At 38.7% G+C, this 21,487-nt stretch overlaps 1 protein-coding gene across 8 annotated transcripts in view; it reads right to left on the bottom strand.

Moving 5' to 3' along the window:
- Mitf (melanogenesis associated transcription factor) overlaps nt 1–21,487 on the bottom strand; it is a 217,338-nt gene that overhangs the window by 51,393 nt on the left and 144,458 nt on the right. The gene's annotated exons all lie outside the window — the stretch shown is intronic.

Here is a 21,487-nt window from a genome sequence, read left to right as displayed (position 1 = left end):
TAGGATCACAAGTCCGCATCTTGTACAGCAATTAACCACTAAGAAGAATATATGCAGTGTATTATTTGTTGAAACTGTACTTCTGATTTGATTTGAAACTGTCTCATTGCTATCTGTTTATCAATAAAACTGTAGAAAAAAGAAATAAAAATAAAAAAAAATCAAAACCAAACAAAGAAACAAAAAAAAAAAAAATAAAAAAGTTGTTTAAGAAAATCCAAGGCTCCTTCCTTTCAAAGTGACATGTTCACAATTCCCCGCCCCCTTTTTTATGTATTTGGTACAGGGTCTCACTAGGCAGCTCAGACTCATAGTGATCCTTCTGTTTTCAGCTCCCCAGTGCTGGAACTACAGGCGTGCACCACCATGCCTGGACTCTGTGGCCTGCTCAACGCACCCAGGGATGGGGCTGGCACAGACTGTGGTGCCGGTGTATACACATATTTTAAAACATAAAATATACCCACCACCATGCCCTGCAAAATTATACACAGTTTCGCTCCTGGCAGTAATATCGGGATTGAATTACTAATTTTAAATGCATTCTGTTATGCTTGACTCTTTACATATCTACACTCTTCTGTGTGACCTTCACTTGATTGCAACAATAACCTCCTTTCCTCCATTCTGTAGGATAATCTTCATAACTGTTTACACATGTAAAATAGTTGTATATTCACAATGGAAGGACATCACAAGGAATACTAACTTCTTTCAAAATGTATTTAGTACAGGGCCCATAGGGTCTCATTACACAGATCAGGCTCGAAGTGATTCTCCTGTTTGCAGCCTCCCAAGCGCTGGGAATACTGACTTCTAGAGACATGGTAAATTTCCCAGTGTACTAACTTCCTGCACTGACTTCTTACATGTTGAAAGATCCTCATTCTAGAGAACACATGGAGGGGCTGGGGAGTTAGCTCAGTAGAATTAAAAAAAAAAAAAAAAGAGAACACATGGAGCTACAAACAGCTCTCTGGTGGGCCTCAAGTTAACAGAAATGGAATTATCAATGGGAGGCACAACAGAAGGAATGTTATATAAGGAAACTTCAATGCTAAAGAACGTTTTGCATCATGCCATGCAAGTAACCATGTAAGAAGAGAACTACAATTGAGCATGACTTTACAGGTAAAAACAAAACAAGGCATCAACTATACCACGTCAAGTGACCCCATATTTCAGAGTCAGAGATGGTATCAACAAAGTTTCCAAACTGAGTCTAAGCCACGTATATTATTCTGAATGCTGAGAACTAACACATGTACAAATGAGAGGTTTTGGTCATTAGTTCCTAAAATAGGCTATCATGGTTTTTCAAATAATTCTATACACGTCAGTTTTTCAGACTGTTAACACCACCATCAGGCTAGATACCCTCTTCTATGTGCTCCTTTACCCCGTAAGCTCCCTGATACACTAGACAAGTAACAAACCTATGTCCAAAGAAAACATGAGGACACCAGAATTTCACAGGGAAGAGCAAGTCTTCTAAAATCAAAACTAGACTGAAATTTCCCTCTAGGTTCCATTAGCCTCAAATTCAAAATTCAGATGCAAGCTTCATATGCAGACATGTTCATCATATTTTGTTTAATAATGACAATTTATCAGCAATCTTTCACATTAAAACAGCGACAAAGTCCATTCATTTGCATTATTATCTAATCAGAAATTATAAATGGGTGTACATACCATCATAAAAAGACATGATACTAAAAAAAAAAGCAGACATAAACTAATTGCACTGGAACTTGAATGTATGCATTAGAAAAAAGTTAATATAATTTTACTTTAAAAGTTTTGCATCAGAATGAAATATGACATTTTTAACTTCTCCCTCCCAAGCTTGCTGTAGAATTATTGTACTAACTGGCCTTTTTTTTTTGGATGTAGAGCCAGTCTCCTACAACAGAAGTAGATACATGTAGTTATTTCTTTGCCATCCTCCCCTGAAGCTTAGGAATAAGCACATGACTCAGGATCCACCAATCATGTAAAAGCACTGGGCAGAAGTGTCAGGAACCACAGGGATGGTCAGAGCTGCAGCGAGGTTTGAGTTCCTTGTGCAGCATGAGGCCGAGCAGCCTTCAGTGCTTGTTCTCCAACTGATGTGGCAGGGTGGTTCCAGGCATGGCTGCTAGCTGAGTGGTTCCAGGTATGGCTGTTAGCTGTGCAGGTTTTAGCCTGATCTTGATGCCTACCTAGCCATTCTGCCAGTAATTTAACATGCGGTCATAATTTATTTTTTTTCAAAATTAATGTTGCAAGCTATTAAAAATTATGATGTTGGATAATAGTTTAATTCTATAAATGTGTAAGTTACTGTGTTGTACATTTTATTACATAAATACATACAAATTTTAATAGATACATATTTAAATAGATGCACAAATATGTAAAGGACATTGTCATTCATTAATTTTAATGTATTAGGATTTCCTTACACAAAGAAAGACTACATGGTAAGAGTTATTTTTATTATGCCCAATTATGATATACATTTCTTGTGTTTAAAAAGATTCTGTTAAATGCTCTAGTTTAGAAAATAATTCTATAATATGGTAACAACTCACATGAATGGGATTTTTAGATTTCTTCCCAGTTGAAGTAAGAGAAATGACATTCTAAAATTTCTCTCTGGGCTATATCATCTATATGTGGAAAGAAGAAGTATCTGCATTCAACTCTGGATAAAAGCATGACTGAAGGGCCAGAGGTATCGCTCAGCAGCACAGTCCCTGTCTGGCAAGTGTGAGATCCTAAGTTTGATTCCCAGTTCAAAATAAAGCATGACTAATTAGGTCTACCTCTGTAGACCTGTATCTGTGCACACGGCTGACCTGTAGAATGCAAGGGTTGCTTATACTATAAAGGACTGTATTTCTCCTATGTGTTCGGATGGCATTAGAATCTGCTAAGCATAGGGTAATTCAGCACTCAACAGATTTTCCACTAATGTCTGTTCAAATACTGAATTTAAATGGACTATCCTGAATGGATCATTTTTGCAGGTTAAACTGCAACCCACCCCATTCCTTTGGAATAGACTCATAAAGTATAATTGGTCCTTGTGGCTAAAGACTAAAGGTAAAAAGTCTATGGAGATCAGGCTCAGAGGTCCTCTTCTTCATCTATTTTAACAACCAACCAACTATCACAAGGCACACCCTGCAGAGCCACCCAGCCCTACCCACCCCTTTCCCTGTGTACTTACTCACGCATCACTGAACAATGCTGACAATGGCCCAGTGTTCCACTGAGGCAGGTAAGTGCCACTACTGCCAGCTCACAAGCAGATCAAGTATTCCAAACCAGGGAAAATATTAATTTGTGCAAAGACATACAACAAATGTACAATGAGTGTTATACTCACCTGTTGGAGTTTTCACTATGTGTCTATCAATGTAGCAAAGGAAGAGGAGAGAAGGGTAACCACATCAGAAAGAACTAGGAAAAGCCAAGAAAACAGCTTCTATGCAGAATATTCACTTTGTTAATCCATGTTTCAAACAGGGACAGAATTTCCCTTCTCATCTAAAGTGCCATCATCCACTGTGTCACAGTTAATATAAAACACAATATCAAATTTGTACTGCTCTGATGAAAGCTGTTACAGCTTTATGTCACCCTGAACATGGAAAAGCTGATGAGGCACCACCACCTGAATAGTTCACACACTTCAGTTTTATCATGTTATTAATACATTCATTAGAATGCTGTAAATTGGCCAGTTTATACCCCGGTGGCACCTAAGGAACCCCAGTGCTCTCCTCTGTCCAGTGGGCTGTGCTAAGACTTATATCTAAAGAGCCAACTGCATTACTACACAGAAGACACAGCCAATCACAGTATGTGATGAGCAAGCATATGAAGGGCTGAACCCCAAGTTGCCTTCATGCAAACTCACTGAGCACCATCAGCACCACTCCATTACCTCGGCTTTTTCTCTGCCATCTTAGAACAACCTGAACTACACGCACAGGGCAAGTGAGATTTCTCAAGGAGGAACTCATCTCCTGAAGGCAACAGTGGCACAAAGCATGAAACTCAACACATGACATGTTTCTTTCATACAGAAATGTCATTCAAACATCAGAAATGCTACTGGCAGTGTTCATTAAAGAATTATAGAATAAGCCCATTAAAACATTTTAAACACAAATGTAAAGGTAGAACAAAAAGTCCTCACTCATTATTACTCTAGGAATAGTCGGGACTAGGGAGATGGCTCAGTAGAATAAGTGCTTCTCTGGCAAGTGCAAGGGCCTGAGTTCAATCCCCAGTTCCGCAAAAAAAAAAAAAAAAAAAAAAAGAATAGTCGATTTTAGAATTTCATACTGTCTACATATATTTATCGGCTAATTCAAATAGAGCTAAAATATAATCACACATATCCAGAATATGCATTTAAGACATTTAATTTTATGGTGCTACTTTTTCTGCAACTTGATTTTTTAAACTAATAACACAACAGCCAATTCCATTCTATTCATAAGTTTTTAATCACTTCCAGACTGAAGGACACTTAGGTTGCTCCTAATTTGCTCTGTGTTCATAATGCAGACCTGGCTATTCTTGCAATGTGAACATACTGCAGTGGTAGAAGGGTCTCCTGAAGGGTGTGGCTGACACTAGGGGCACAGAACATCTGCTTGACATTTTCACAGCTGCTGCCTGGAGTCCTCACAAAAGGCTCTTCTACTTGTCCTACCATCAACAGAAGACCCAAGTGCTCACCATCCTAAGCAGCCTCCAACAGGTTTGTGAGGCTCTCTAACGATTTTGGTGAAGCAGCTTTTAGAGTGATTGGCATCTTTCTTCTGTATATAGTATGAAGCTCAACTCAAAAAAAAAAAAAAAAAACAAAAAACAACAAACCTACAGGCAAAGTTTCTCCCCTGAAAAATGCTTACAGAATGAAGGAAGAGAACAATAGAGAAGGCGAGGACAAGACATCTGTTCCAGGTGGCAGGCAAGGGAGCTAATAAAGCAAATCCCTTGGCATCAAGCTTCTGATCAGTACTCCAGGAGTCTCTGGTTGAAATAGCCCATGTTATTTTTCCCTTACAATATTTTCTACCTTTAATTTTTTTTCAGTTTGTGTGCTGTAATGATATTTTCCTGTCTGCTAGAAAGAAAAAAGTTAAAATATTGTCACACTTGCCTTTGGTTAAATACTAGAGATAACACTTGCACAGATTCTCCTTTCCAATCCTCCCTTGGCAAAACAACTAGTACTCAGACTCTGCAGTTGTCATTCTATCCACAGTTTGTGTATTTAGCATAGCATCTATTAAGTATCTATGCTATTTTGTGCGATTTTTTTTAAGTATTACATAAGCACTGACCAAAGGACTACTGGTCCCAACTTGTTCTTACTACTCAATATTAGCTTTCTGAGACCTATCAGTGATGATACACACATATCTAATTCATTTATTTTCCTTACCTGTTCTATGTAATCCTTTCCCTTCTTGGTACACAATTAGGGTGATTGAAATTTGTTGCAAAAACAAACAATGCTGCCATGAACATTCTTGTATGTCTTCTTTAGTTTCCTTAGTGTATAAACTTTGGAGTGGAATTGCTTAGTAATAGGTTACATGTATGAATGCGTGATTAAATGTTGCCAAATGACTTCCAAAGCTTCCGCCCAAATATATGAACTTGTGATTTCCCTATGGTTGCTCAACCTGTCATTATCAGGCTTTCTAAGACCTGCCAAACTATTTTAATAGTATCTGGTTATTGGTTTAATTTGCAATTTCTAAGTTACAAGTCAAGTTGAGCTTCTATGAACTGCCTATACATATTTTACCTTTTCTCTCACTCTACTATGTTCTTATTGATACTTAGGTGCTCTTTATTATAATTCCATATTGCTATTTATGTTATCAACATTGATTTCCTTTTGATTGCTTTTCCATTAACTTTGTGTTTCTAATACTGTGTCTCTCAAAATACTTAAAATCCTAACAGAACTTAGCAGCTGGTAAAGGAAATCACCACATACTAGTACCATAAACATCAAGGATATAATTTCTAAGGATTTTATCAAGGAAATAATCTCAACTTAATCGCAAAACTGACAGTATAAAGAAACTGAGATACAAATCTTAAGAAACTTTGTTTTCTTCTTGTAGGAACGGAGATCCTGACTGTTGCTTATTTCTTCCTCTAAAGGAGAAAAACTAAGCCCAAAGAACATAAAAACCCACAGAGGCTTTGATGTATTTGGTCAGATTTCCGCCCAGGAATCACACCAACTTGCATTATTACCAGCAGTGAGATGCACTCACCCCCACAACATTGCAGAAGACTGAACTTCAGAGTAGGATACAAACCACAGAATCACTAACATCTGCATGGCAAATGAAAAAAAAAAAACCAAAAACAACTTATTATTAAGTCATGTTGTAATATACTCTTATTTTAATACTTTTTACTTTTAATACTTTAAAAATGATTACTGATTATTAAAGCACAAAAAATCAGAAGGGTGCTAGATAAAGGAAATACTAGTTTAAATACTTGTAACAAAGGAAGTAACAATATCTAATACAAAATACTGGCTTTTATTTTCTGTTTCATCAGGTAGAGCAGGAAATGGAAACCATTCTCCCCTTCTCAGCCACCTTGGAAACAGCGAGAAGGCATTCCTATGCTCAAGAAAAACACAGCTCCAGTGGAATGTTTTCTTGCTGTTTAAAGTGGTATATTTCTATTCCTATAATCCCAGCACTCTGAGAGCCTAAGACAAGTTTGCAAGTTTCAATTCTTTATGATTTTGCGTTGTTTATTAATGTATCTCCAGCTCTTGCAACAGTGTCTGACATACAGACACCCAACAGAATTGTTCTGAATTAATGAATAAGTGATTCAGCTATAGTGTTTATTCAACCAATGTGATCCAGAGGGTCCCACCTCTAGATGCCCCCATCTTTTTCATCAGTGGTTCAAGGAAAGTTTTAGACACTCAAAGTGTGAATCACAGATACCATCAGAGTCTTTCAAGTCAAATTCCTGTCATTCTTCAGTATTAAGGATATTACAGTATAATAATTAGGAACATAAGGTGATAGATGGAAAAGACAAAAGGGTGGCATTTTCCTTTTGTTTCCTCTAATCACTTGGCCTTGAGCAAATTTCTTTTCAGGAACAAAAGGAATTAACAGTGCCTATCTTACTCTGACAATGTAAGTGCCAAGTAGGACAGTGTATGTAAAGCAAGCAAAACAGTGGTGAGCAGATACTGCACTATTGTACTTACTGTGCATTTGTGGCAAAGATGTAGGGAAACAAGTGTGTTGGCAGCTCCTGTCAAAAGCCACACTCAATAGTCTACAGGATGCCAGCCTATTCTATATGCTCTCCATCTGGGTATCTTATAAAATGAGACACAAACCCAACCAGTCTTCCTGAATGGATTCTATAATCCATTCAAGGGTCTCATCAATTATGAGCACTCTCAAGTTATTTCCTAAATGTTACCTAACTACAATATTAAAGACTGTATAAACTAAGACTTTAAAGATCAAAGATTACACAAGTACACTCATACATAATTCATCCTTTAGCTATTTGGGAAAATTCTGAAATGTAACAGATAAATTTCCTTAAGAGAAAGATAACACGTAGAATGCAAAAATCATGGCACTTATTAACCAGAGCAAGAAATCAAAGTTTCACTTTTACATCTCCAAAGACTGACACTACATACACAACTAGTATGCATTAAACTTTACTACAAAGAATAGTAACAATAAAAAAGACAGTTTGGAGGGCAAATATACCTGATTCTAATACTACTATAGCAATCAGGATAGTCTGGAATTGACATCAACATACACAAACATAGATCGATGAAACAAACAGTAAAGAGAGTCCAAAACTAGACTCACACATAGTATTAACTGATTTTTGACAAAGGTATAAAGGCAACAAAATGGAGACAGAATAGTCTTTTCCACATACGATACTGGAGCAAGTGGATAGTCATATGTAAAATATAAACTTTGATTCCTATCTTATGACATATGCAAAAGTAAAATAAATCAGAAAACCTAAAACTGTAAGCCTTCTAGAACAAAACATAGGAGAAAATTCTTATGAGTATGAGTTAGGCAAAGAATTCCTGCAGTACCAAAACTATGATAAAGGAAGTAACTAAATCCGACTTGATCAAAATTAAAACGTTTTACTCTTTCAGAGACTGTTAAAAATAGAGACAACAAGATACAAACTGGAAGAAAATATTTATAGCATATATATATGATAGATTCTAGAACAAATAAAGAACTCTACAACTACAGTAAACTAACCCAATTAAAATGAACATACAGAATCCCAAAAGAAAATCAATGGAAGGCAAATAAGCACCTTAGAAGATGTTCCACATTATTTGTCTTTAGAGAAAGGCAAAGTGATAGTATTTATACCCATCCAAATTAAAAATTTATCAGAAAATTATACAGACTAATCATACCAAGTGTTGCAAAGGAAATATGCAAAATGATGTCCATACATTGCTGATGAAAATATAAAATTAAAACAGGAAAACTGATTAGAAAATATTTTGGCCCTTCTTTAAAAAGTTAAATATATGCTCACTGTATGATTCAACTGCTCCATTTTCAAGTATTTATTTACACCAAAGAAATGAAAAAATACACCCTCAAAAATTATATGATAATGTTCATGGAAGCTTTATTTCATATTCTAAGATGAGAAGTAGCACCAAATGTTCACCCGCAGATGAATGGACAACAAATTGTGGAGTATGTATAAGGAGGAATACTAACCAGCGATATGAAATGAGATATTGATACATGCAACAACATCTCCAATTACTTATGCAGAGGGAAAGATGCCAGACTCTTCCCCCAAAAAAGCATGCCTTGTATCCCTATTTATCAAACTAGAAGAAGTATAAACTAAGAGATCAATGGTTGCCCAATGACCAGGAGACCAAGCTGGGGAGGAAAAGAAGGGTTACAAAGAGGTATAAGAATATGTTCATGTTCTTGACTGATCACTTTACAGAGGCAGTTCTGTCATATTTGTCAATTAGACCCTTACATCTGTGCAGGTTATCATATGTAAAGTATGCCTCAATAAATCTCTTTATTATTTTTGTATTTAGTTGTTGTTGTTGTTTTTGGTACAGGGTCTCACTATGCAGTTCAAACTCGTAGTGATCCTCCTGTTTTCAGCCTCCTCAGCAGCTGGGATTACAGGTGTGCGCCACCATGCCGGGACTTGGATCAGCGCCCCCCCAGGAGTGGGGCTGGCATGGTACATGGTACCAGGGATTGAACTTCATCCCTGCACTTGCCTAAGTAGGCACCTAGTCAGTCCACTGAGCTATCTCACCAGCCATAATAAATTTGTTTTTAAAAGTGAGTAGCCATCTATAGGCACTGTCTTAGGAATTCTTAGTAGCCTGTAAGGTAAATAATGTTGTTTTTTAAAATCACATTGTACAGAGGAGTGAAAAGAGGGTATGGTCACTTATAGATTGAGATTTCTTTCTTTTTTTCTCTCTCTCTCTCTCTCTCAATTAACTCTGTATCATATTGACTACTTAACACATATATTTGAGACTGCCCCTAAGACCCAGGGCATGCATGATGTACAAGCCACATGGTCCATCCCTCCCATTTCTTATAGCCTAATATGGTGAAACTAACTAATGGTAATGGACAGGATAAATGAATAGGGAGAGCAAGTGGAATACAAGCAGTATGCTACAGCAGGGACAAGTGCAGACTGGAGGGTAAGGAGACATGGAGGATAAAGGGGGAAAGTTAAGCAGTGCTTCACACTGAAGCCAGTGCCTGAAAAGTTGCTTACTGGTTGGGCAAGGCTTGGTCAAGTATGGTTGAAGAAAGAAAGAAAAATCAGGGGACACAGAGATAAAATCAAAATTTCTAAATCTATTCTTCATGCCAGTTGGTATTTGTGATGGGCAAATACACAAAATCTACAATGATTCCACAATCTAGGTCTTCCAATCTTTGTTATGCTTAAAACCCAATACTGCTGGGAAGTAGGCTGCTGAAAGGCAGTGAATTATCATTTTTAAAACTATCATTTATGTCCTGATTTTGTTTAGTACTGCATCCTCAGTACCAATTCCTTGCTTGGAACATAATATATCTGAAATGAAGACATAAAATCCCAGAAAGTACAAAAGGAGACAAGAATTAATGAACAACTATGACCAATACTGCTTCAACCCAAACACAGCAAGTAGTTTGCAGAGTTTTCAACCAAAATTTTAATAAGAATAACAGCCACTAACATCTACTGAGTACTTAATTTTTGCATGCATGGGCAATATGTCATATAATGCTCCACCAGGCTTACAATTAATAGTAGTGCCTTTTTGCCACAAGCTCTCAGATGCATGATAATTTTGTTTCGAAGATTACAAATATAGCACCCAGGGGCAGCAGAATCAAAGCCATGGAATCTCATCCCAGAGTTTCATTCCTTCATGCTGCTGAAACACCACCCATAGCAGGGAGATCAACAGACTTTACCATTATGTGTGAGTAATGTTTCTGAACGTCAATTCCATTGGGCACTGAGAAAGATTACTCAGTTTCAGTAAACATTTCAACAACACCCCTGACGACAGTAAGGGAAAGGCACTGTTGTGGTTTGTGGTTTTTGTAAGATGAACAATATAATACAGGATACATTTTGTAATATTTTATAATGAATCAACCAAATAATTATATACAACAAGTGCAGGCAACCTATCCACACACTAAACACTAAATAATCCAGCTGAGGGCTTAGAGCTCATAACAATACCTCCCACAAGTACATCTAGAGGCTTAGAGCCCACAACAAAGTTTCATTCAAGCCCACTTCGTGGATTTGTGCTGGAAAGACCCAAAGGTTAGGGGTGGAACTTAGGAAATCTATGCCAGTGAGATGAAGGATCTGAGATGCAAGCTGAGAGGTCTGCACTGGAACCAGGAAGCAATGCTCAAGATAAGCACCAGAGCTCCCCCAAAAGTACCACAGCCATCCTCAGCAACAGTGAAGTCCCAAGCTCCACCAGTGATAAGGAAAGCCAAGTTCCCATCAGGAAAGCCAATGTGACAAGCTTCTTCATGAGGTTGAGCAGTGCACCATCTTCCCCTCTGGAGCCAGGAAGTGATGCTCAAGATGAGGATCAAAGATTGTCTAAAGTTCATTGGAAAAGCCAACATGACAAGGTTCTCCAGTAGAACATCCCAAGAGGACTAAGCAGCTCTCCACAGCATCTCTAACAGCGTTTGGCAGCTTCTCCTGTTCTACTTTTAAGTTTCTGGCAACAGTCCTCAGGTGGGCCTCCTGCACCAAGCACCATGCTAGTTTAATTCAGCTGGGTGTAGTAAATTGACCACCAGTTGAAAATCCACTATAGGTACTAAATTAAAGAAGCCTCCAGCCAAGTATGTGTATATACCTTAAACCCAACACTGTTGGCAGGCTAAGGCAGAAGTATTACGTTTGAATCCAACCTTGGCAACCAAGCAAGACCCTGCCTTAAAATAACAAATATAATATAACTTAATACTGTATAGTACAGTACAAAACTATGATGAAAAAAGTGCTGGGGATGTAGCTCAGTGTGTATACCCTAGGTTCAATCACCAATACTGAAAAAAAAAAAAAAAAGAGGAGGAGGAGGAGGGGGAGAAAGAAAGAAAAGGAAGAGGAGGGGAAGAAGGCAGCAAATGAGGAAAAGAAAGGTAGGAATGGGAAGGAGGACAGAAGGGAAAAGCAGATACAGAGGGACAGAGAACAAGCAAGCCAGCCAGCCCCAGTGACAAGGCTGTTGCCTCGCAGAGACAACCCTACTTGTACCCTGATGTATGGTATTTTTCACAGTAGTTAGGAGAGGCAGAGGTTCTATGCATCCTGTCCACATTCTCTTAGCTATACTCCCTCAGGAAAACCCACTGTGAAGATAGCTGGCTGGGCTAGGAAGCAGGGCTGAGCTCCCAGAACAGAATACACTCAAGAGGCCAAAAGGCAAATCACACCCATGACCTTAAACTCACTGATCTATGTTCTCAACTAGACTTTGTGTTCATCTGAAGCCATTTGGGAGGTTTTTAAAAATACACGTCAAGTCCACTTACACCCTCCATATCTGGACATGGCTATTACTTTTAGATGCATACTAGGATGCTCTAAAAATTATCAGCATTTTACTTTTTTTTTTTTAATTTATTTGTGTGTGTGTGTGTGTGTGTGTGTGTGACCAGCTCAGCCCACCAGGGGGCGGGGCTGGCTGGCATGTGGTGCTAGGGGATTGAACCGCGGTCCCTGTGCTTTGCTAAGCTTGTTCTAAGTAGGTGCTTTAGACCACTGAGCCATCACCCCTAATTATCAGCATTGAAAACCATTAGTCACAACAAAGGAGGGCTACGTCACAGACAAAAATGGCTCTTACGGTACACACCAAAATTTCATCTTTATGGTGTTAGAATAGTTGATACTAAACTATACAAGTTGATCAAAGAGAGAAATCTTGTTCCTAAATTCTTTGAGTCCACAGCTTTATAATCTCTACAAAATGATAAATAATGGAATATAATAGACAATTACATTAGTCCATTTTTGTAATTCCTTTGTATTTTTTTAAAGAAATTTATTTTTAATTTTGAAGTCAAACCCACTTGACTTTTGGGGGGGCACTTTACTTTAAAAAGTACACATTCAAATGTTTCAGAAGCAATTCCAACTAAATATCCTGAACTCCCAAAAACCAAGTCAAAAGGAAAATCAATAACTTATAAAAGACAAAGAACTGAATGTGTCACCGTGTCAGTGTTCCAGAGGTTATGAGTATAATTATAAACTACACAGTATTTAAAAGCAGTATTTTTGTCCAAAGATCAAACCGGCATCATATATTAAAGCAAAAAGAGCCTCAGGCTGATTTTCAAAGGGGTCTATTTTATACTAGAATGAGCTATCTGTTTAACCACCTTTCCTGTGGAGGAAAATATCAATCACTCACACAAGCCCACTGGACAGCTTGGTCACTCAAGCATAAAAATCAAGGGCTGAAGAATGAGTCATGAGTTAAGTTGCACACTCATTCAACAAATATTTATTAAGCCTGTAATAAGCCTTGTATTTTTCTAGACATTGTGGACTCAACAGAACATCAAATAGATGAGAGCTTACACTGTCATGAAGTTCAATCTGAGCTTTAAGAATAAATATATTTATTATGGAGTTAGCTATCATAGCCTGATGAACTTAAGTGGGTAAAGTGAGAAACCTTTTCTTGATAAGAACTATTCATCACTGGAGGAGAAAACAAAAACTGAAGAAAGAATAGCCATATCATATGAATGCATTTTTCCCCAGAAGATGCAAAAAGTCTTAATTCCACTGACAGATACTTCTCTGTTTTATTACCCCCAAAACGGGAGACACTGTCTAAAAGTAAGGTCCTCTGCACTAGGCCAAAGAGGATGGGCCACAACTGAATTTCCAAGGCAAAGCAAAGCAAAGAGTTTTAAGGTAAATTGCAGAACTACTACTTTTGCTGGCCATTGAGCCTAATGAAAAGGGCTCCAGCTCCCCTTGGGCTCCCACATAGATCAGGGTTGAGGACAGCTTGGAGTCTGTGACACCTTCTCTAACAAGTTAGATACCAGGCAGGATAAATGGGTCAGTTAATCGCCTACACCACAGGAGTGTTTAACGATATGGGGACAGGAAGGCTGTGTTTAACATATCCTGTGTCTCAGAGGCTGAAATTACTGGTGACTTTTCCTGTGAATCTGTGAATTAGATAGGTGAGGATCAAAAATATTCTTTTTTTTAGAATTTAGCATATTAATAATTTCCTCATCTAGCTACAACCTATGATGGAATGTGGAGTTCCTCAGAGGACACAACCCGTTGTTCTGACTCAAATGAACAGTAGACTGGGCCACTGGGAGAAAAAGAATTAGGCACAGCAGAGTTCCACAGGCTGCAGCTGCATTTGTTCTAAGTACATTCTGACAAAGAGTCTTCAAGGAAACTAGACAGCAGCTGGGAGAGGGTAGAAGGATGGGCAGAGGTGGCATTAGGAACAATGGCTAAAACAGGTCCATAAATGGAAAACACTGTATTCAAAGCCATGAAACTTTTCTAAATATAAGTGAAATTGAAATGGCAAAATTTATGAAAAAGTAATTTTTAAAAAAGACCAAAATAATTGCATTTTTAATACACTATTCATATTTTCTTAATATTTTAAAAATCATTTATTTATTTTTATTTATTTATTTGGTACAGAGTCTCTCTACAAAGCTTCAACTTACAGTGATCCTCCTGTTTCAGCCTCCTTAGTGCTGCAATTACAGGCATGCGCCACCATGCCTGGCTTCAGTGATCGGCACTTCGGGCCTGGGGTTCTGGGGCCTGCACAGCATGCAGTACCAGAGATTGAACCTGGGTCCTTGTGCTTACCAGGCAGGCACTTAAACCACTGAGCTATCTCCCTAGCCCCCACTTTTCATACTTTAAAAGATAAAAAACTTTAATTAAAAATAAATTGCATGAATTTTAACACAGAGAAAAACTTTAATTGAGGATGTATCAGTTTTTTTAAAAGTCTGGGTGCATATCACTGCAAGTTTGGCTAAGGAGCCATTCTTTTTATCTAGCTGCTATAGGGGCATTTCAATGAAACTCCAAGTCATGGATTCAAAAAAACAAAACAAACAAACAAAAAATCCAGTTATACGGTAGCAGCTTTCATCCACAAGAGCTCAATGTACTTCACACATACCTCATTCATCCTCACAGGTTTTTAAATTTCTTTTGGTTCTGTTTCTTTAATTCAAAAGAATGTTGTTGTTGTTTTTTTTTTTTCATGGAGATACTCAAAGAATTGATTCTGGTACCTCATATATTCTAAATCTATTTTTTCTCTTTAGATCCATTTTTCCTGACACACTCTAATTTTAATAGGCAACAAGCTTCATAATGTAATATTCTACAGTAAATATTGTATAGTCCTTTTATTCTATGTCCACCTATGTCGTCTTTCCTTGAATGAGCATTTTGTTCCATCCTTTATTTATCTTAAATAAAGGATCTGCCTACCCCTTTTTACTCTATTCTCTCAGCTTTTAACAGTTCTAACTCAAAAAGCAGGTCACTAGCTTGCAAGTGTCAGTCGGTATCACCTCATGAGTCAATCAGGATGAACACGAGAACATGATGTGGGAGGTGTTTGGTACACTGGGCCAGAAAGGAGATGCGTGCAGTTAATTGCACCACATACTTCGTGTGAGGCTAATTAAGGGGGCTCTTAAAACAAGAGGTGATAAGGTTAGAAAGAGAGCATGTAAGCAAGAACAAGAGGAAGTAGAATAATTTTAAATTACATGTAGAAATATGATTACTGATGCTCAAATAAACTGGCTACTATGAGGCTGGGTAAGGTGGGCATTACCTGTTTGCAGAGGAGAGGGCTGCTGGCCCACTGTAAATGCAGTATGGCAGACAAGATCCCTGCTTCTTGCCTTCAGCCCCCTCTAGTGTCTCTGAAATACATCACTTTCTTTCCCTCTTTGGCAGTAATCAAGTCCTCTTAAGGGTTCTTAGCAAGGCTTTCGTGACTGATGGTCAAACCTGAAGACAGGAGTGTGCAGCAGCAGAGGTGTGGCAAGCATTCTGAAAGGAGGAGGTGTCTGAATCATTTGTGTGATTTGCAGTCCTGTGCCCAGGCAGATCCCAAGAGTGGAAAGCACACAGAGGAGAAGCAATCCTAGAGACAGTGGCTGCGAAAAGCATTCCTTTCAGAAGTCACCTACATTTTCTCCTGTTTGTCTGGAAATCCTGGGGGCAAAATTTCATTACTTTCTAGTGAAAAAGAAAAAAAAAAAAACTATGTCTCCAGCAGACACAATTTTCCTCCCGAGAATCTCTCCAGGGAGTTCTTACCAGAATGGTCCATGCTCTTCTGCCTAGCAGACAGGTTGCCTCTGTGGTGATGGTTTTCTGAAACGCTCAGAGGAAGCAGATAAAATGACAGGCCTCTGAGATGACAATCAGTCTACGGCCATCTACTCTAGTCAGTTCAGAACTGCAGCCCCCTCTATATAACTTAAATCTGGCTACATCAGACTTCACAAATGTGTTGTGTGAAAGTCACATAAAAATCTGTTGTAACCTCACATGAAAAAGCATGCTCTCATACACTGTTGGCACTAGCATAAACGTGTGTCATAAAGTAACTCCTACTCACCACTTTTGCTAGAATCAGTGCAGAATTACCCCACATAGCGTAATCATAATTCAAGAGATCCAACATTGTTCATTCATTCATTCATTCATTCATATTCATTCATTAATTCAATGAATGTTAATTTATGCTGCTCTTACCATATATTAGATGCAATGTAAAATGCCCAGGATATTAAGGTGAATAAAGAAATATAACCCCAACTCCCAAAGATTTGAAACCCATGCCCATCACTTCTTAGCAGTCAGCCAGCTTCTGTTCAGAGAGCACTTCCTTTCAGTCTTCCAAGTCATAAGTTCTTGGCTGCAGTATCAGAAGCTGCCGTTCTTTTATCAATGTTATCATAAGTCATAGGAAAAGGTATGAGCATGACTGTATGAAAGGGGCAGAGACCGGACTTGGCTCACAGACACTGTTTGCTAACTCTTGGTACAGACTAATTTCTTCATTTCTCCTTTACTCAGTCTCCTTCTATGTGAGGATATATATGGTAGTAGGCCTTTTTCCTTCTCTTCACCTATTAAGATTCCACTCACTTTTTAAATGATTTTAACATTTCAAAATATACTTTCTTCTTTTTTCTAAGATTTAGGGAGCCCATGCCTTCATTATTTTATCCTCAATCACTTCTGATAGCCACTTCACTTCTGATGAAATATTCACATGCAAACATTATACTCATCTCTGCTACTCTCAGAGATGTCTGCTTTAATATACCTCTCCTCTAAAAGGAAAATGAAGACCACAATGGCCAGAAAACAAGTGTGTGTTGGGGGAAATGGCCCAATCCCAGCGGCAGCCAAGCCTTGTGCCTGGCCCATCACTGCTGTAGCCTCAGCTCCCAGTGCTCTCAGCTTCACAAGCCACACCTCTGGATTGTCCTGCTCCACTCCCACTCCCAGAATATGCAATGGCACTTCTCTCCTCGACCCAGCCTTTTCCAAGGCTGAGCTCACTTCCTTTGCCTGCTACAGCACCTCCAAGGAAGCCGAGAGCCTTCTTACCAGAGAAGCAAAAATGGGAGTGTGAGAGGCGCTGGTGCAGAAGAACTGGCAATGGCAGAAGTGCTGATGAAACCCAAGGCCAAAGGTTGGGCCAGCTCGGAGTCAGGACATTTGCTGATGCCTTGTTCATTATTCCCAAGGTCCTTCCTCAGAACTCTGGCTTTGACCTTTAGGAAACCTTAGTTAAAATTCAAGCAAAACATACCCGGTCAGGTCAACTTGTGGGTGTGGAACTGAACACAGGTGAGCCAATGGTAGTAGCAGAAGCGGGCGTGTAGGATAACTACAGTATGGAGAAACAGCTGCTTCACTCCTGCACTGTGACTGCCACCAATATCCTAGTTGACGAGATCAGACAGGCTGGAATGTTCTCTCTGAAAGGCTGAGTGGATGCTTCCCTGTATCATCTGAATCCTGAAGACTACAGAATGATCCTGAGGAACAAAGCTGTGGCATTTAGCTAGGACTGGCCCCCTGCTGAGTGCGCTCTTCCCTGTCCCTGGGCACTCTGCTCAAAAGCAACCACCCAAAAGAGCTGTGCTGCTTACTTTCCACATGTGTATTCACTTCATTTACACAACTCTGCAGTGGGGCCCCTTGTTTCAGCTCTGACTCCAACTACACAATCCTGAAAATAATGCATGTTCTGCAGAAACAACATGGTGCAAGTGGCAGGGCACATAGAACAGAGAAGCTTGGGTCAGTCTCGGCAAACTTAGGGACCTTTGTAACCACAGCATGAATGACAACAACCAGCAAACACTCCCTTGGCCTCAGCTGGTTAAACTCCTACTGGCATGGGTAGGTAACACTTCTCTACCAGAAAGCCTCACACCCAGAGGCATCTGAGGCACCTCCCCAGAGGCAGAAACAGTGCAAGCACTTCAAGAAGTCATGTTCTAAAAATGTGACCCCAATTGTAGCCCTCTTGATGAATGAGTACTTAGCAGGGAGAGCAGGGCCTTCCCAGCTGGCTCCTCTGCTGTTTAACAAGTCTAAGAACCTAAAAGCTACAGAACATTCTATGATAACAAATTATACAGATAAGTATGAGTGCCGGATTTAACAGACATGAGAATTAAATATTTAATATGGAGTTTTAGAGGTTGATGTACATGAAACAATGGCAGTGTGGTTGACTCTCCTGCCAGCTATCCCTAGTATATCTGGGCTCAATCCCTGCTTAAAGGTCTTCAGGAGAGTCTTAGAAATGCAGTAAGTAATAACCACAACTAATATCATTTTAATTAACAAATCACATATAGACAAAATTGCAAAATGTCTAAGTAACAGAAAAGAGGTTTTCTAACTCACCTGTAGCTTCCCTCCAGGAAAAACCGGTGCTTAACCACAGTGGAACTCTATTACACATACTCCACTTCTTTATCATGACAACTCTATATGTGTATCTAATAAACAAAACAAACCTACTTCTGGCAAGGGCTTTTCAAGTCCTTTGTCACCTTCAACTTATCACAAATGAGACTTTCTTCATCAGCAAGTGCACACCTCTCAAAGAAAAAGACAATTCCTTCAAGGTGAGAGTTAGGAGGGAAATCTGAGGCTACTCAGATGGGGAGACCAAGGCCCAGAAAGGCAACTTCACCAAGGTCCTGCTTCAGTTCCATGGAGAAGGATGGTGTAATATGTGTCAATGCTCAACTTATGGCTGCCTTAGCAAGTATAGCAAATTCTGTAAGAGTATCTGTTGAAAGAATGGCCTTTGATCTTATTTCAAATTGCAATGTATCAAGAAAGTGACAATAAATGGTTTAAGAGCACACACAAAGGTCATCATGGCACTAGTGAGATAAAACAACAGGCAAGGTGACATTTTCTAAAATTTGAAAAAAATAAAAATAAAAAACAAAAAGGTTAAACTTCTACATCCACTACAAGACAGGGTCACAGGGGAGGATGGTAGAATCTCAGACTAGAAACAAAACAGTCACATCATATAAGGAAAGGGTTATGTATTCCCACAGCAAGTAAGTCAAAACACATAGAGGCTAAATCAAAAAGATTATGGATTTTGATTGCAGATTACTATACCAATTATCAATGTGAAAACTCTATACTAAATAGTAGATAAAAACTCTGAACACAGATCATGTGTTTTTATTGGGTAACTGGTAATGTTGGCTCTGGCTGAGAGGCAGTGACTAAATGTAGTCTGAATCTCTATTTCCTTAAAAATAATAAAAAGGGCCAGAGAGAGAGGTAGCTTAGTGGACTAAGCGCGTGCTTAGACAAGCTCAGGAATGGGGTTCAATCTCCAGTACCACAGGCCGCACTGGTCCCAACCCTGTGCTTGCTGAGCTGGCCACCAAAACTGAGCGTGGTGGCACACACCTATAATCCCAGAGCTGTGGAGGCTCAGAACAGGAGGATCAATATGAGTCCAAGCTGTGTAGTGAGACCCTGTACAAATACATTAAAAAGTAATAATAATGAAAAAATAAAGTTTTTATTTGAAGGCTTAAAAAAGTTTACTTTTCATAGATTCATGGATGGTCATTCATACTTAACCTAAATTCTCAAATTACAAATGGGTTTCAGAATAAGGGAGCATTTTAATAGCACAATATCTTTATTGATTTTTCTTGAAAACTTGATCCCAGCTCTTTTTAATCACTTTCCCCCAAATTTTTCATAAGTAAAGTCTTAATAATTCTCTTATATGGCTGTTAATAATCAAAATTGCTTTAAGATTTAAATAATAGATATATTCTGAAGGACAGTTAAAAATATTAGCCAGTACTGAAAAATGTCAAAATAGGATCTCAATGTAGTCAGAAATATGCTTTAATAACATTAATTATGACTTTTTATATATCAAAAAATTGGTGGCCAGGTATCTCACTAACCTTCTCCCATAAAAGAAGTTTCTATTAGAACCTGTATTGCCAGGTAGTTAATAAGAATAACAATTTCTGCTGCTGAAATGCAATTCATTGAAAGAATCTATATGTATTTCATGTACCTCTAGGAAAATTAATTGTTGATCACAGAACTCTCCTCAGCATTTGCCAGTGCACGAACCTTTCCATCAGCACTGAAAAACTATGGATGGGGCAAATACTGTGGACAGCGTGTATTTGGATGGCAGCCATTGGCAATGAGCACTGCGCTAGGCTCAGCATTAAGTCCTTTCAAGGTAGCATGGCATTCATTTCTCAAGTGATCCTGCAAGACAGGGACTTTTATTATGCCTGTTATGCAGACAGAAGAACTGAGTTGAGAAAGGACTGAGGTAGTGTTCATCAAATTCCAGAGCCCCTAGTGCTACATAGGCAGACCACAACCACACTGGAAGGTGTTGCCCATCATCCAGAGTCTTTGGGCAGAAGTCCTTTGAATGGATTTTAATTGAAATATGTACATCCTCATGGAAATGCAACACAAATCAAGGAAACAAGATTAATGATTGATGGCAGAATTTCTCAGAAGCATGTCAGGTAGCTTTGGACCTTTTTCTCCTCATGGGTAGTTATGGATACCTGGAGGGAGGTAAGGTGGGGGATGCAAAATACTCCTCACAAGCCAGATCCAAGCTATACCTCCCTTAAGGCCCGACTGGAACAGTATGCTATGAGGCATGCTGTGGACTCTAGCATCAGGAACAGCTGGTCTTTGGGTGGAGCACCCTGAAGTGACTTCTTGAAATTTTAGCCTATTTTACCTTATTCTCTTGGCTTTCTTATTGTAATTGCATAAGAATGTGATTTTATAGGTTCACAGTGTTATATGAAGAACACACATTAAATTTCTCTAACATAGCTTACTAATTTTAATAAAACTGACTAATTGTTTGCCTAAGGAATAACAAGGCAAATCAAATAACCAACATAAATTATGACTAGAAGGATTTTATTTACGATACAAATGGTCAAAATGCCAAAGAGGACTTGGGTACCTAGTGAAAGAGAGAAAAAGAGCTATTTCAGTAAATCATAAGCTATGTTGAAATTTCCTAGAAATTTGCTGCACTTTCAGTGAGAAAAGAAACTGCCCTCCATCGGAGATGAACACATGCTTCTCAGAGATGAAATTAAAGAAGCAAATAAATATATGAAAAAATGCTCCACATCACTAGCCATCCACAAAATGAAAATTAAAACAATGTTGAGATATCATCTCACCCTAGAAAGAATGGCTATCATAAAGAAATCACCCAACAACAAATGTTGGAGAGGCTGTGGGGAAAAAGGAACCCTTC

This window comes from Octodon degus, unplaced genomic scaffold (genome assembly GCF_000260255.1).
Source record: "Octodon degus isolate 3935 unplaced genomic scaffold, OctDeg1.0 scaffold00030, whole genome shotgun sequence".
Lineage (NCBI taxonomy): Eukaryota > Metazoa > Chordata > Mammalia > Rodentia > Octodontidae > Octodon > Octodon degus.
The sequence above is the reverse complement of the archived record's forward strand: the minus strand, read 5'-3'. Positions and strand labels throughout refer to the sequence as shown.